We start from the raw sequence: 16,795 nt of genomic DNA, 5'->3' as shown, positions 1-16,795 counted from the left end.
CCACAACTGTGCAGACCATAAACCTTCTTAATGTAAAACAACTGGTCTGAAGCCCAAGTGCTTCAGCCAAAGGCTTAGAATAACAGTTACAATTTAATCAGGCTACTACTAAGCAGTAATAAATGCAGCATAATTAAGTACTTTTAAAAACAAACAGCAAAAGCAAAATAAAGTAATAAAGTAGGAAGAAACACAAATACAGTAAACGCAGATGAATAAAGTTCAATTTTTATATAACAATAGAAAAGAAGCAAACTGATTTAAACAAATTACCCAATTAACCAGTAAAAAAGCTCAAAACTGAGCCCTGTTCCAGCAGTCTTCAATCAGACAAGTTCTAACTGCACACTCCTGCCACTAGGGTGCATGGGAACCTTCTCCAAAATAGATGGCCTAGATTAATGTTCATGTTATACAAACAGAATTAGATTCAGGATTTTTGTGCACCAAGGCACACCAATTTCAGAAAAAAACAGTTCAATTAAGCAGGCGCTATAAGCCTTTAACTAGAAATTCCCAGCTCAGAAGGGCAGATTCTTGCCTCCCCTCCCACAAGAGTGCAGACCACAAACCTTCTTAATGAAAAATAACTGGCCTGAATCCCAAGTGCTTTAACCAGAACTAATACACTTTTTGAATAACAGACATTGGGCCTTCAATCAGCAACTTCCAACTTAGAAGGATGTAATCTACCTGTCCTGCCACAACCATGCAGACCACCAACTTCCTTAATGTAAAACAACTGGTCTGGAGCCCAAGTGCTTAAACCAAAAGGCTTATAGTAAGTTACAATTTAAGCAGGCTACTACCAAGCAGTAATAAATGGAGCAGAATAAATACAATTGAGTACTTTTAAGAAGAGGCAAAAGCAAAATAAAGTGCAATTTTTTTTTTAGTAAAGTGCAAGAAGAGAGGAAGAAGGAGCAGAAGAAAAATTCAAGGTTAAGAACCTAAGTGGGTTGGCCTTCTCAAATGTTCTCTCTATATTAAGTAGAGTGAACACCAGACTTGGAAGGGTGTCACAGATCAAATGTACAGTAGGGGCGGGCAACTGCAAAGCCACCAACTATAACACCACCACAAGAATAGGGTGGGGTGGAGGTGGGAAAAAGTTTCAGGACAGATGAGAAACAGAAAATAATGCAAGCAAATATATAAAATAATTCAGTCAGGCAAAATTAAGCCAATGCAGAACTCTGAAAAGTTAAAATGCCAAGAAATATACTTATCATTCAGTGATATATTTCCAGATTGTTTGAGAATTACACTGCAGCCAGAACACCAGGAGTTTCCAACAGTTTATGCAGGAATTTACAAACAGAAACTATTTTTAAATCAGCAAGCCTTGAAGCAATCAGATAACACAAAAGCTGTTAAACCAGTTTTATAAACTTCACCACAAGAATAGGGGGGAAGCAGTTTCAGGACAGATGAGAAACAGAAAACAATGCAGTTTCAGGACAGATGAGAAACAGAAAACAATGCCAGAAAATATATAAAATAATTCAGTCAGGCAAAATTAAGACAATGCAGAACTCTGAAAGGTTAAAATTCCAAGAAATATACTTATCAATCAGCGATATATTTCTAGATTGTTTGAGAATCACACTGCAGCCAGAACACCAGGAGTTTCCAACAGTGTATGCAGGAATTTACAAACAGAAACTATTTTTAAATCAGCAAGCCTTAAAGCAATCAGATAACACAAAAGCTGTTAGACCAGTTTTTTCATACATGTTCTGCATATACATACATACAAATATTTCTAGCACGGGCATTAATGCCCTTTTAGCTTGTCAATATACCAAAACACTTGTTCCCATAATAAGCGTCTAGGCTGTTCTTAAAAATATATAAACTAGTACTTGCTTTAATGTAATTTGGTAGTCTTTTCCATGCATCAGCTGCTCTCTGAGAGAATCAATTAGTACACTTCTCATTCCTATAAAATCTTCTACACAGGTTATCTGATGATTCTCTAGTACTTTTTGTTAACCCCAACCATTCCCAGAGGTAGTTGTCTCTAAATGTCTTATATATGCAAATAAGATCTCCTCTTAGATATCTGTAAGAAACACTGCACAAGTTCAGATATTTTAGTCTTTCACAATAACTTAAATTTTCACTTCCATGGATGCCCTTGGTATATTTCCGTTGTACTCTTTCCAATTTATTCAGGCTTGTTTTCTTATAAGGTTTCCATAATGTTATTCCATACTCACATATGGGTCTAATGTAACTAAGAAACAATGACTTCATGATTTCTGATTTCATTTCCTAGACTTTATAATTCTTTTTATACAACTTATAATTCTATAACTATCATTAACCAATTCATTGATATGATTAGAAAATCTCATAGCTGGATCTACCCATAGTTCCACGTCCTTAAATGAATCTACAGTTTCAATCACTGACTGTTGTATTAAATATTCACCTTTCAATTTATGTCTCCCAAATCTCACATCCTTAGTTTTTAAAGTATTTATCAGCTTATCTACTCCTAGTAGTAGATAATAGGTAATAGCTTACCTGCAATATTCCTATCCTATGTGGCTAGTGCCTAACTACTGCAAGCACTTTATATATACTGCAAACCCTTTATATAAAGCTTGTCCCTGGCTGTGTTTTACTATTGTTACATCACTGTATTTGTGATGTGATAAGTAGATGATATTTGCCAAGTTTAGATGGGGCAAAAAGTACTAAAAAATATGTTCAACCATTCATTTTAAAATCCTTAAATATCCTGCATTAATCATAACTGAATCTAGTCAGGAAGACCTGACTGAACCTGTGACTGGAACCACCTATCTTGTATACTTTCTGTTAGGTAGCATATCACCCTTTCCTTAGGTTCATAGGTTCATACTAGGCTATCTGCCCTAGGGCATTTATAAGCCTAGCCAGAATGTGTTTGGCTTTTGCCACCCATTTTAAATTAATTTTGCTATGCCCTTTTTTGAAGTTAGTATACTGTGCCTCTGTCTAACAGTGACACAGAAGTGATACCTGGGGTAAACCTATGATCTCCCATCCACTCATCAAGATTCCTCTTGAAGAGAGTCAATGAGGGACTCTGCCTAACCTGGACTGGGATTTTATTCCAGAGTGAAGGGAGCCTCTGGGTTATGAATCTGTCCCTCCAGCATGTCCTATTTATTTCAGTGCTGAGGTTCAAGTCTCTCGAGTGTGTAGCTCAATGGGATTTGGATTTTCTGAGGTGCAGCATGTCCATTAATTATGGGTTGGACATGGCTTTATACGTCAGGCACAGATCGCCTCTGAACAGGTGGTATGCCACTGTGTAGAGCTGGAGTTTCTTTAACCGGGCAGCATATGGCATCTGTTTGAGCCCTTTGATCCTCTTGGTGAGGTACTTTTGGGGTCTTTCCAGTTGCTGCAGGTGTCTGGTAAGGTACATCCCAAAAGGGGCATTGTACTCAATTATGGGCCTGATGAGGGATGAGTAAAGAGGCACAATGACCTCCCCTGATCTAGATGTGAATCCCTTCATGATTAGGTGGGCTATATAAAATGTTTTTCTAACCACTTTGGCCACATGGTTGTCAAATGAGAGATTGCTATCAACTTGGGTCCCCAGGTCCCTAATTACTTCTTCTGTACTTAATGGATTACCACCTATGTGGTAATTTTTGGGCACTTTGTTTTTGCCAAAGGGGATGACTATACACTTTTTGGCGTTTAGCTTGAGGCCATGGCTCTGGCACCAGTTGTCTGTTTCTATGAGGCCCTTTTGGAGGATGCTTGTGTCGGCTGGAGAGTCGATTATGGCACCCAGTTTGCAGTCATCTGCGAACTTGGTCAGCCACAGTCCTTCCGTGTTGGCCTGTACCTCCGAAAAATATATACTGAACAAGAGAGGTCCCAGGACTGAGCCTTGTGGGATGCCACTTGTAACTGGTTTGGAGTCGGACATGGCTCCAGAAATTCTAACCATGTGGGTTCTGTCCTTGAGCCAGTTTGCAACCCATCTAGTGACATAGGGGTTTATATTTAAGCTGGTGAGCTTATCTATAATGCCCGAGTGGGGTATTTTATCGAAGGCTTTTGCGAGGTCCAGGTAGGCTGTGTGGACCACCTTCCCCTCGTCAATGGCCTTGGTGACTGTTTCAAAGAAATCAACCAGGTTTAAGAGGCAGGATCTGCCCTTAACAATGCCGAACTGGGTAGGATCCAGTGTCTGTAGGTCCCCAATATCTTTATTTATGAGGTCCATGATGATCCTTTCTATAGCTTTGCAGACCAAGCTAGTCAGGCTTATGGGGCGATAGTTTCCAGGATCTGTTGAGGCACCACCTTTGTGGAGAGGGACCACAGTTGCTGTACGTCACTCTTTGGGTACATATCCTGTAGTAAGGCTGAGATTGAACAGTAGTTTTATGTTTGGGTTTAGCTCTTCTTGGAGTTCATGTAGGATGCAGCCCGGGACACCGTCTGGTCCCATTGATGCTGTGTTTTTTGCTTTGGAGAGGGCTGCTCTTACCTGAGCATCTGAGATGTCAGCGGGGCAGCACTCTGCTGGGATAGATATTTGCCCTTTGGTGGGGAGGGGGGGGAGTTTGCGCTGAACCTGTCAGCTAGGATGTTGGCAATGTCTGTGGGTTCAGTGTATTTTTTGTCATTTTGGACTAATTCTGAGCATATCTGGGAATTACCACCCAGGTTCCTAACATAACTAAAGAAAGCCTTGTGATTATCTTTAGTGTCCTGTGCAATATTTCTCTCAAAGCTGGCCTTAGACGATTTTATGAGTGCCCGTAGTTTTTTGCTAATACTGATCAGAGATGCCTTCCCTTTTTGGAATTTTGTTCTATCATTTAGTAGCTTCCTCCTTCTATTGTATAGTTTGTTTATGGCTGGGGTCCACCAGACAGGACGTCTGCCTTTGGAGGATTGGGTCTTGGTTTTATTTGCAAGATGATTTCAACTGGGTAACCAGGCAAGAGTATTTACCAGATGTTAATAAGAACTGTTTTGGTATTTGAAGGGTGAGAGTTAGTGGGCATTAAGAATTTGAGCTATTACCCTTATGAATGGTAAGAATATGGATGTGTTTCCATCTAATATGTCTTTAGATGTTGTTTAAAGGATACGAGGTTACAGGTTTGTTTCTGAGTGAGTGGGATGGAGTTCCAGATTGTGGATACATAGCAGACATAGAGGGAGTTATGTGCAGAGTTATTAGATTTTTGTGACTAGTAATATGTGTTTGCCTAGCACCTGAGGAAGAAGACAAGAAGAGGAAATAGGGGGAGGAAGAAGAATGGCAGTGTCTCAAAACAGCATCTGTGAGGCCTATAAAACAGGTATGCAGCCAAGCATGGAAATATGGCATCTAGGCTGATGGTGGAGTGGAAGAGTCAGGAAATTTTCAAAAGAAAGAAGAAGTGCAGGAAAAAAAGTAGCTGATAGAAAAGATGGATAAGTTTAAGAAGGAATACTGGTTAGCTAACAAAGAGGCTATGAAAGCAATAGCAGTAGCAATTAACAAGGCATTAGAGGCACACTGCCACAAGTACTTCCCCATTTACTACAGTACTAATATTACCTCACACTATTGTAACACTAACAGAGACAACTCTCCTGATAACCGATTGCATAAGAATACAGAAAATATACAGTCATTTCTGTAAATATGTATACTCCATATGAGAAATATTTGAGCTATTGTCTTAAATGTTACTCCTTATCTGAATATTCTTTTTCGCCATTATGTAATTAATTGGGGCTGCATGCACCATCTATATTTTCTTATTAATCTGAATGTGATCTTTAGAGCTTTCCTCCCTGGCCACCACCGAAACAAAGTCATCTTTGGGTTTTGCCAGAGTTTCCTGGTTAAGAAAGAAAACAAATAATTAAATAAAAAAATAAAAAGTAAGTACAGTAAATGCATAAATAAACAAAAATGTTAAGTACATAAATAGATAAACACATCAGGCTGCTTGGAAGAAACCAAAGATATTGTTTTGATATTTTTTCTTGATGTTAGATTGTGGGTAGCGAAATCGCTGTTCTGCTCTAGCACTTTCTCTGTCATACTGAAGGCAGCCTTCCAAATGGAATGAAAGGCAGCAATTGTCTGTAAGAGGGAACCCAATATATAGCAAAAACTGTTATAGGATTCTACTTTTCACAGAAAAGCATTAGTATATGGGCCCAAGGAGATGCAGAAGTCAACCTGTGCTTATTTTGCTCTAAAGTGATAAAATTCTCTGCATCAAAAAAGCAACCATGTACAAAGAACAAGAGTATGTTGTTGAGAAAGTTAATTAGAAATGTAAATATGGTAAAACACTGCAGCAAATATTAAGACAGGGTATTATGTGTAGAACAATTAAAAAATGCATTTAAATGTTGCTTTCAGACAGGAATTCAAAATATCAAATTGCTTTAAGATTATTTTATCAGTGGAAGCAGATGGATGTAAAAGATCAGGTGGCTCCTATCGAAAATAATAGTGAAAGTTTCCTTTAATAGTAGAGCAGGAACAAAGTTTAAGAGGCAGGATTTGAATAAGCCATATAATGCTTAACTGACAATGACTGGATGGTTTATATGTGATGTATAATGATTGCAACTACAATTTTTTCATTGGTGGAAAGTGCTCTTTTGGTGATTTTCAGCAAGGTAGGTTTCCAGAGAGAAATACTGACTGACAGAGGTGCCAATTTCATGTCAGGCCTGCTGGCTTATCTGTGGGAGCACTGTAGGATAAAGCACCTAAAGACCACCCCCTACTACCCCCAGACTAATGGTCTTGTAGAGAGTTTAAACTCTACACTAAAGACCATGTTACAGGCATTTGCATACCAGTTTAAGTGAGAGTGAGACAAATATTTGCTCCATCTGCTGTTTGCATACTGACAGGAACCACAGTAATCCACAGGTTTTTTTACCCTTTGAGTAGCTGTATGGGCATAGGGTGAGGCGGCCTTTAGATTTGATTCATGATGACTGAAAGGGTGAGTCTGAATCCCAAAAAGAGTATGTTGTGGTATATGTCCTAAACCTCAGGACAAGGCTTAGGGAGCTCATGGACTTGGCCCAGGAGAACATGGCAGGAGCCCAAGAGTAGAAAAAGTCCTAGTATGACAGGAATGCTCATGCCCAAGAGTATGCTGTGGGACAGCAGTTTATGGTTCTCATTCCTGACAGATACAATAAGCTGCAGGCAGCTTGGGAGGGGCCATTCAAAGTGTTAAGAAAGGTCAGTGATGTTGACTACCTGGTAGAACTGCTAGGTTGGAGGCAGGGGCACAAACTATACCATGTTAACATGATGAAGCCTTACCATGAGGGGGAGGCCCTGGTGATGAGCATTTGCTGTGGATGGCTGGAGGAGTCTAAAAGGGATATATGGCTACATCGAGAGAACCAGCAAAATGGAAAGTTAGTAAGATGGAGGCTAGGGTTGCAGACATATGACATGACAGTGCAGCACAGTAGCAGAGTCAGCAATACCAATGCAGTTGGGTTCTGAAGATAGGGTATGGATTAGTGTGTTCCCAGACAGGTTCATGTCCCTCAAGCCACATTTCTCCAGGGTCACTTGAGAAACTAGCTTCAGTCTTCAAAGGGGGGGGGGTATGTGACAATTTGAGGCTCTGCCAGGAGAAGTAGGGCAGTGGATTTGTCACATATGCCAGCATAGCTAGCTGGAGATTTGTAAAGAATTATATGCTATTTGTATATCAAACTGATTTGTGCAAATGTATGTATTGAAAATGTATTTATAAAGATGCTTTTATTAAAATGTATCAACAGTGTGTCCTACTGGACAGAAACAAAATATACATGTATGTCAGACTGCATTATTCTAACAAAGGATACTGGTAGAGAAGAGGTTAGTCTTAGTCCAGCTAACTTTGAAAAATAGTTTGAAATGAAATTACTTAATTTAGGCCATAAAGATTGTATCTCACAGGTCTCGATGTTTCCAGAGACAAAAAGTCTGTACTAGGAAGCATTGAACTAATTGCTACTCTTGAAGTCAACACCTTAAGTCAACGTCTCATTGGTCCAATCCGACCATAAGCTAATTACCCTAAATATCCACAGCCTGCCTCCACCCCCCATTAAGGAAACCATGGTAAAAAATTTCTCCAAAGCCAACTTCATGATTCTTAAGACAGAAGTGGTGAACTTCATGACACTCATGCAGATGGACAGTACAGTTATGACTACTAAATCCTACACAATTGCACTTTATAAGCACTTACATGAGTCCATGGATTGTGCTATCCCAAACAGAACCAAGGCACTATCCTCCAAAAAAAGGAAACCAATCTGGAGGTCCCCTGCCATAAACAAACTGTAAAACAGAAGGAAGAAACTCTTGCAAAAGAGAGTAAAATCCCACAAGTGGAGGAGCTCCCTGGTCAGCCTCAGTAAGAAGCTGTGATCCCTGATAAAATCCTCCAAAGCTAGTTGCGAAAACAAAATCGCCACTGATTCTAAAGACAACCATAAAGCATTCTATAGCTATGTCAAGAATCTCAATGGCAACACTCAGATCTGCTCTGAGTTACAGCACAATGGCAGTAAATATACAGACCCAACTGATATTGCCAACATCCTGGCAGATAGGTTCAGTGCTAACTTTACCCCCCTCTCACCCCCTAAAGAGCCCATCTCTATACCGGAAGAATGCAAAGTTCCTGTAATCATGGCTGCACAGGTAAAAAACAGACTCTCCAAAGCCAAGAACACAGCATCCCTGGGACCAGACAACATCCCAGGCTGCGTTCTACATGAACTACACAACGAACTGGCACCCCACCTAAGTACCATGTTCAATCATAGCCTCACCTCAGGTTTTGTGCCTGCTGAATGGTGCACAGCAACGGTTATCCCACTCCAAAAGGGGGGAGCCACCACAGACCCCGGGAACTACGGCCCCATTATCCTGATGCGCCTGGTCTGCAAGGCCATGGTACGTATCATCATGGAACTTATAAGCAAAGACATTGGTAATCTCCAAACTCTGGATCCCACCCAGTTCAGGTTTGTAAAAGGCAGATCATGTCTCCTAAACCTGATAGACTTCTTTGAAGCAGTCACCAAAGCCATAAACAAGGGTAAGGTGGTTCACACAGCCTATCTAGATCTTGCCAAGGCTTTCAACACCATCCGCCACTCTGGAATTATAGATAAACCCACTAAACTAGGTATAAATCCTTATGTCACAAGATGGGTTGCCAACTGGTTCACTGACAGAACCCACACTGTGAAAGTAGCAGACTCCAAATCCGACTTCAGACCAGTGACAAGTGGAGTACCACAGGGTTCAGTCCTGGGTCCTCTCCTGTTTGGTTTCTACTTCTCTGAAGTACAGGCTAACACAGAAGGTCTTTGGCTAACGAAGTTTGCAGATGACTGCAAACTAGGAGCCATAATCGAAACTCCTAATGATGTGGACATCCTACAAGAGGGCCTCACTGAGACAGATGCCTGGTATCAAAGCCATGGCCTCAAGCTCAATGCCAAAAAGTGCATTGGCCTCCCCTTTGGTAAAAACTCTGTACCCATGAGCTACAACATAGGCGGTAGTATACTTAACACCGAAAGTGTGATAAGAGACCTTGGGACACAGGTGGACAGTAGTCTCTCCTTTGATAATCACATCACCACAGTAATAAGGAAATCCTTCTACATGGCACACCTCATCACAAATGGTTTCTCATCCAGAAAAAAAGAGGTCATTGTTCCCCTTTACTCATCACTCATTAGACCCATTATAGAGTACAATGCCCCTTTTGGTATGTACCTCACAAGACATCTGCAGCAACTGGAAAGGCCGCAGAAATACCTCACAAAGAGGATTACTGGCCTCAAACAGATGCCCTACACAGACCATCTCAAAAAACTCCAGCTTTACTCCGTTGCATATCACCTACTCAGAGGTGATCTTTGCCTAACATACAAAGCTATGTCAAACCCAGAGGTGTTGGACATGCTCCACTTAAAGAAATCCCAATCCCTCCGAGCTACACGCTCTAGGGACCTAAACCTTGTCACCACAATAAACAGAACATGCCGGAGGGATAGATTCCTGTCCCAGAGACTTCCCATACTCTGGAATAAACTACCTATCTATATCAAACAAAGCTCCTCATTAGCACTCTTCAAGAAAAATCTTGATGATTGGATGGGAAATAGGATCTTCACCCCAGGGATCACCTCTGTGGCTCTGCTCAACAGTGGCACAGGAAAACAATTTTCTTGGGTGGCAAAAGCCAGGGTACCTTTTTGGCTGGGATTGAATAGGCCCCAGGGCCAATAGCCTAGTACCTACCTATGAACCTATGAAGGGTGGAAGTTTTAAATTGTTTTATGACTTCCAAAAGCTGCAAGAGATCTTAGGAAACCTCTATGTGTGTGTATTATTCAAACATATGTGTGAGATTCTGGTTCACTTGCTAATAAAGGGGGTGGTATGGGAACCAGAAGTCAGATGACCAGATGTGTAGGATGTCATTCTGTAATCCAGGACTAAAATGATGTTTTAATACTAGATGAGACAGAAGTCTCAAAGAAGTCTGATTTGAAACCTGACATAGAAGGATCACTCACCCACTTCATCTCGCCTTGCTTTAGTAAGTAATCAGGGAATAACAATTCTTTAGATTAGTCAGAAAATATAGTGAGATTAGTTAAGTACTGTTAAGTACTGTTTTCTGTAAGTGTGTGAACTGTTCACTTGTGTTATTTTTAATATTTTCGTGATTGAAGCTCTGGTGTTTATTCTTAACAGATATTTATTATTTTCATGTTATTTTTATTATCTATTTTTTTTTTTTTTTTTTTTTATCATTTGTTGACCGGGAAAGTCCGACTAGCTTCCACAGAACATAAACTTCTATATTTAAACTTCTCATTGTAGCTGATCCTTTAGAGAATATTTTAACCTTTGATACTACTTATATTTATTTGGTGACACTGTGGCCAATCCTGAGAGCCTTGCTACGTTGGTCAAATACTACCAGTTGTATTAGTATTAGTTTCACTCAGTATAATTGGGTACACTTGTAAGAGTCTTAGAGTAGTTGGCTTTGGAGTGTCTATTGGCAGTAACTACCTTAAAGTCTTGGCAGAGGTGCATAGCTAGTAAATCTGTGCCAGAATTTCCAAGGTGTGTGTGTGTGTGTGTGTGTGTGTGTGTGTGTGTGTGTGTGTGTGTGTGTGTGTGTGTGTATGTGTGTGTGTATCTGTGTGTTAGTATGTGTGAAAATGAAATCTCAAAGAGTGTGCGTATCAGCTACTTGGAGCAGGGACACAGAACACTGGTTTCACAGTGAGGGTGTTGGAGGACTTGAGTTGGGCACTTGGCTGAGGACTCAGCTGTACACATGTGCCAGTGGGCAATCTAATGGGGATGTGAAGAGAGAGAGAGGGGAAAACCCAGACCATGGTATGAGTGTGTTCCCTATGTGCTTAATGTAGACAGCTGCTTCCTGAAATACTGTTTGTATCTATTTTTGTTCCAAGTCAACATCCCTCACCATTGTCAATGGTGAGGATTCAGGGTCCTTGATTACTGTTCCAGAGGAGGATGTCACAAGGCCAACAACAGTTTAGGAGAAATAAAGAGGGTTATTACTATACAAAATGCAGAAAGATTGCACTGAAGGCCAACAAAGTGAAATATTTCTAGTCCATAGGTTTGCAAAACAAAAACAAAGAAGTTCATGATTTTTGGGTGGAACTGTTTGCACAAATACATTTCTACCCTGCTAGTCTACAGAGAACTTGTCCCCAAAACTGACAGGAGATGTTGAAGATATAATGTATCTAGATATAATAAAGATGAGAGAGTTATGTGACAGTATATGTACTGGAAGTGTGACAATCAAAGACTATACATTTTTGAGATACAGAATTCAGCCAGGTATCTCATGGGGAAGCATCTTCATTACCAAGGACACCATGTTATTCGGTTTGAGGGACATAATGAAACCATATTACACTAAGGCTTTAATATTGTAAGCAATGAGATAAAGACCATTACAAGGTGATAGTAATCAAAAGAGAAACCAGCAGTAGAAAACTGAAAACTATTACCAAAACAAAAAAAAAAAGTGAATAGAAGATAGGAAGCCAAAACAAAACAAAAAAAATGATAAATAAATGTAAACTACGCTATTCCGTGAAAGAGGGTATGATGAGAAAAATGATGTTGAATATTAGGAAATATGTCATTGGAGAATGGGGAAAAAAATACACCCCTATACTTGGGCTAAGTAGCGACACTACAATGAATGACAACACTACAAAGAAGGTAGATACGTATGTGCAGAATTTAAGTGAAGTAAAGAACACTCAGAATTATAATAGAGCATGCATTATTGAATATGGGCCACATTCACAGGCGGTGAAATCAATAATGGATAGGAATTGGTATATATTTTTCAGTGAGCCTGATATAACAAGTATTCTTGGGAACAAACCCAGATTTGTATATAAAATGGGTAGAAATTTAAAAAATCTTTTTGAAAGTGGTAATAAGATTCAACAAAGGGAAGATGCACACACCAAGAAGTGCGGGGCATGCAAACAATGTAGGGACATTTTGGAAGATACATGTATTACTTTAAATAATGTTAACAAAACCATTGTTAGATTTAAGAATGGAAATTGTAATACTAGTATGTTAATTTACATGGCAAAATGCATGTGCTGCCCTGCATATTATATTGGGAGAACTCAAAGACAGTTTAAGAAGAGAATTTATGCTCACGGATACAGTATTAGAACAAATGACACTAAGAATGCTCTATATAGACATATCAATAAAAGTGGTAATGAACATTATTTTAAGTTTGCTATCTTAGATACTATCAAAGTGGACCCAAGGGGTGGTAACACTAAGAATTTGTTGGCTTATAGAGAATACTGGTGGCAACTGTATTCTGATGCTATGACTCCACCAGGTATCAACGATTATATTTCTGTCAAACCTGTGTTAATGTTGAAAAATTGAATATTTTAACATTTTATGTAATTTTATGTATTGATATATTATATTAACAAAGTATTTTATATATGCATTAATACATATACATTGTTTAGATATTATGCACTTACAGCTTTAAGGCTAGAACATTTTGGCGCCATTTTACATTTAAAAAGTTACATCTGAATGTGCATTATGTTCAGATGAAGCTCGTATATGACGAGTGAAAGCGCTCAACTCTTTGTTTTGTTATACAAAATAAAACTTTTTATTGGACTTATTCGATCTATGCAGCTGACTTCCTGTGTTAATATTCAGGCGAAGTGGTGTTTCAGTGTTTTGCTAATAGTGTGTTGGACCGTGGTATGAGTGTGTTCCCTATGTGCTTAATGTAGACAGCTGCTTCCTGAAATACTGTTTGTATCTATTTTTGTTCCATGTCAACATCCCTCACCATTGTCAATGGTGAGGATTCAGGGTCCTTGATTACTGGTCCAGAGGAGGATGTCACAAGGCCAACAACAGTTTAGGAGAAATAAAGAGGGTTATTACTATAAAAATGCAGAAAGATTGCACTGAAGGCCAACAAAGTGAAATATTTCTAGTCCATAGGTTTGCAAAACAAAAACAAAGAAGTTCATGATTTTTGGGTGGAACTGTTTGCACAAATACATTTCTACCCTGCTAGTCTACAGAGAACTTGTCCCCAAAACTGACAGGAGATGTTGAAGATATAATGTATCTAGATATAATAAAGATGAGAGAGTTATGTGACAGTATATGTACTGGAAGTGTGACAATCAAAGACTATACATTTTTGAGATACAGAATTCAGCCAGGTATCTCATGGGGAAGCATCTTCATTACCAAGGACACCATGTTATTCGGTTTGAGGGACATAATGAAACCATATTACACTAAGGCTTTAATATTGTAAGCAATGAGATAAAGACCATTACAAGGTGATAGTAATCAAAAGAGAAACCAGCAGTAGAAAACTGAAAACTATTACCAAAACAAAAAAAAAAAGTGAATAGAAGATAGGAAGCCAAAACAAAACAAAAAAAATGATAAATAAATGGTCCAAATTGATATGCTCCCAAAACAAAGATCAAAATGAAGGAAAGAAAAAATGAATGGATGAGGAAATGCAGTCAAACCAGACTGGAACAGAATTCAGAATATTCATCTAACTAAAGAAGAGTGTTTTGTGTGTGTATATTCATCTAACTAAAGAAGAGTGCTTTGTGTGTGTGTGTGTGTGTGTGTGTGTGTGTGTGTGTGTGTGTGTGTGTGTGTGTGTGTGTGTGTGTGTATGTGTGTGTGTGTATATATATATATATATATATATATATATATATATATGTATGTATATAGGTCTATTTCAAAACATCTAAAACCCATAACATCTAATCTGAAGTAGTTAACTTCATTTGTCCATCAACCTGTGGGTATCGGATCCATATCGGATCTGAGCCGGCAGTTTCAAACAGCTAAGATCCGAGCTCCAAGCTCCTCCCCTTACCCATAATCCCCTGCCATCCTTCTCTGACCTCAGATCTCATTTGCTGCGGTTCAGTCAGCAGCTCTGAATGAGTTCCAGGCATGGGAGTAGATCATTTTTGTGAGAAAAATCGTTTTCTTTTTCTATTATAGCAGTAAAAATTTGTGTGTGTGTGTTGCTCCTTAGGTAGTTTCCAGTTGTTAACTGTTTTTGTAGTTAATTTTAGTTAAATTACCTCCCCCCGTGTGTGTGAAGGCGTGTCTGTCTTTGGGCCTACTGTAATTTTGTCTAGTCATGTCTGAGGCCCCTAAAGCCTTCTTTTATAAATGCACTGAGTGTGGCCATAAGCTGTCCCCAGCAGATGGCCACACTCGGTGTGTTATCTGCCTTGGGGTTGACCACCTCTCCTCAGGCTGCACCATTTGTGCAGCCTTCAACCCCAGGGCTTTGAGGAACAGGAGGTCGAAGTTGATTCTGGCGGGACTGTTGCCACCAGACTCGACTTCGTCCTCCTCTCCCTCCATGGCACCTGCTGCGGCCGCGGCAGTGCCACCTTCCATCCCTGCTCCCCTGGCTGGGACTCACCCTCCCACCTCAGGCCAGGAGGAGAGAGAAGCTAGGAGGGAGAGGAGAAAAGAGAAGCACCACAAGCGACGGGCCGAGTCTTCCTCCTCGTCCCCACTGGCCAAGCAAGCACCTTCTCCCAGGGCCTCCGGGACTTCTCCTTCTCCATTCACCCCGTTTTTCCCCAGAGGCGGAGGAGGAGGAGACCCATCTGCCTTCGAGGTCATCGAGGCGGCACTCCTTGCCCGCCTTGGTGGCCTCCTCTAGGTCAACCCAAAGCTTGTCCGATGCAGACATGGACCGGATGATACGTAGGTTCCTCCAGGCCCAGCTGCAGATGGGAGTGCTCCTGCCTACCTTCTATCACCCGGCCCCAGAGACAGCCTGCACCTACGTCCCAGATAGTTCCCTTGGAGGAACAGGATGTGGTTGGTGAGGCCTATTCGGACAGCCCCTCCGAGGAGGTTCATCACAAATGTAAGTCCAAGAGGAGGCACTTGGACTCACCTGAGTCCTTGACAGAAGACACAGACTTAGAGGAAGGGGAAGGTTCCCCAAGGTCACCTCCCGAAGACATCTCCTTTGGAGACATCATGGAAATGCTTCGAATTAGAGGGCGGTGGTCAGCCCAAAAACCTTCCTCTGATGAGTCTGTTTTTCTGGAGGCATTTGACGCAGGCCCATCTACCTCTTGGGTGTCCCCTCCCACTGATCCCTGGTAGACCTGATTACTACCAGGGCTTGGAAGGAGCCGGACACTGTGCAGCCGATTCCAAAGAGACCAGATAAAATTCTCAGCCCCCTTCTGATAGGATGTGTTGGAGCAAGGGTGTGCCTGTAGATGCCATGTTGGTGGCGGCCGCCACCAAAAAGGAACTAGCCCAGGAGAGTTCCTCGATCCATCCTCCAGACAAGGAGTCTCGGACGATGGACCACCTGGGGAAGCGGATGTTTGCTTCAGCCACCTTCTCTGTAACGTCGCTGAATTATATGGCACACGTGATATGACTCCAGCGATATCTCATCAAAGAATACACCGGGTCGCCCCCAGAGTCCATGTCGGCTGAGGATAAGAAAGTATTCTCAACCCGAATGGCCACTCTCAAATCCATTGCGAACACTTCTATGTGGCTCCTCTCCCATGCTACGGAAGGAGTTGCTAGAGCTAGTGGAGCGGGCATTGTCTTACGATGGCATGCTTGGCTCTGCCATTGCGATTTTGTGGAACCCTTTAAGGCGTCCTTTGCTAATGCCCCATTTGACAGTTCTTCACTATTTGGCAAGACCATACGCGACACGTTGGTCCAGAGCGAGAAAGATGGGAAGACGTTGTCTGCCGTCGGAGTCCGCTTCTCTGCTCCCCAGAGGTCCTTCTCTAGGAACCAAAAGGGACAGAAGAAGATGTGGTTCCAGAAGTCTCAACAGTCCCATTTCGCTCCGGACCCCTCATCCTTCAGAGGCAGAGGAGGACAGTGTGGACACCGGCCCAGAGGCAGAGGGGGACCGAAGAATTTTGGGTCAAGTGAACCCTTTTCTGATCGGCCCGTGCAGCAACCTTGAAGGGTTACGTGATTGCTCCACTCTGGAGGCAGTCGGGGGGCATTTCTCGAGGCACCTAGCAGTTTGGGAGTCCATTACAACAGATCGCTGGGTGCTTTGACTCATATCCAGAGGTTACAAGATCCCCTTTCTCAATCTCCCTCCCAAACCCTGGAGCCTCCCCGATGTTCCACCCAATTAAAGGGAGG

This window comes from Protopterus annectens, chromosome 11.part0, assembly GCF_019279795.1.
Source record: "Protopterus annectens isolate FY-2018-M chromosome 11.part0, PAN1.0, whole genome shotgun sequence".
Classification (NCBI taxonomy): domain Eukaryota; kingdom Metazoa; phylum Chordata; order Ceratodontiformes; family Protopteridae; genus Protopterus; species Protopterus annectens.
This window is presented reverse-complemented; position numbering follows the sequence as displayed.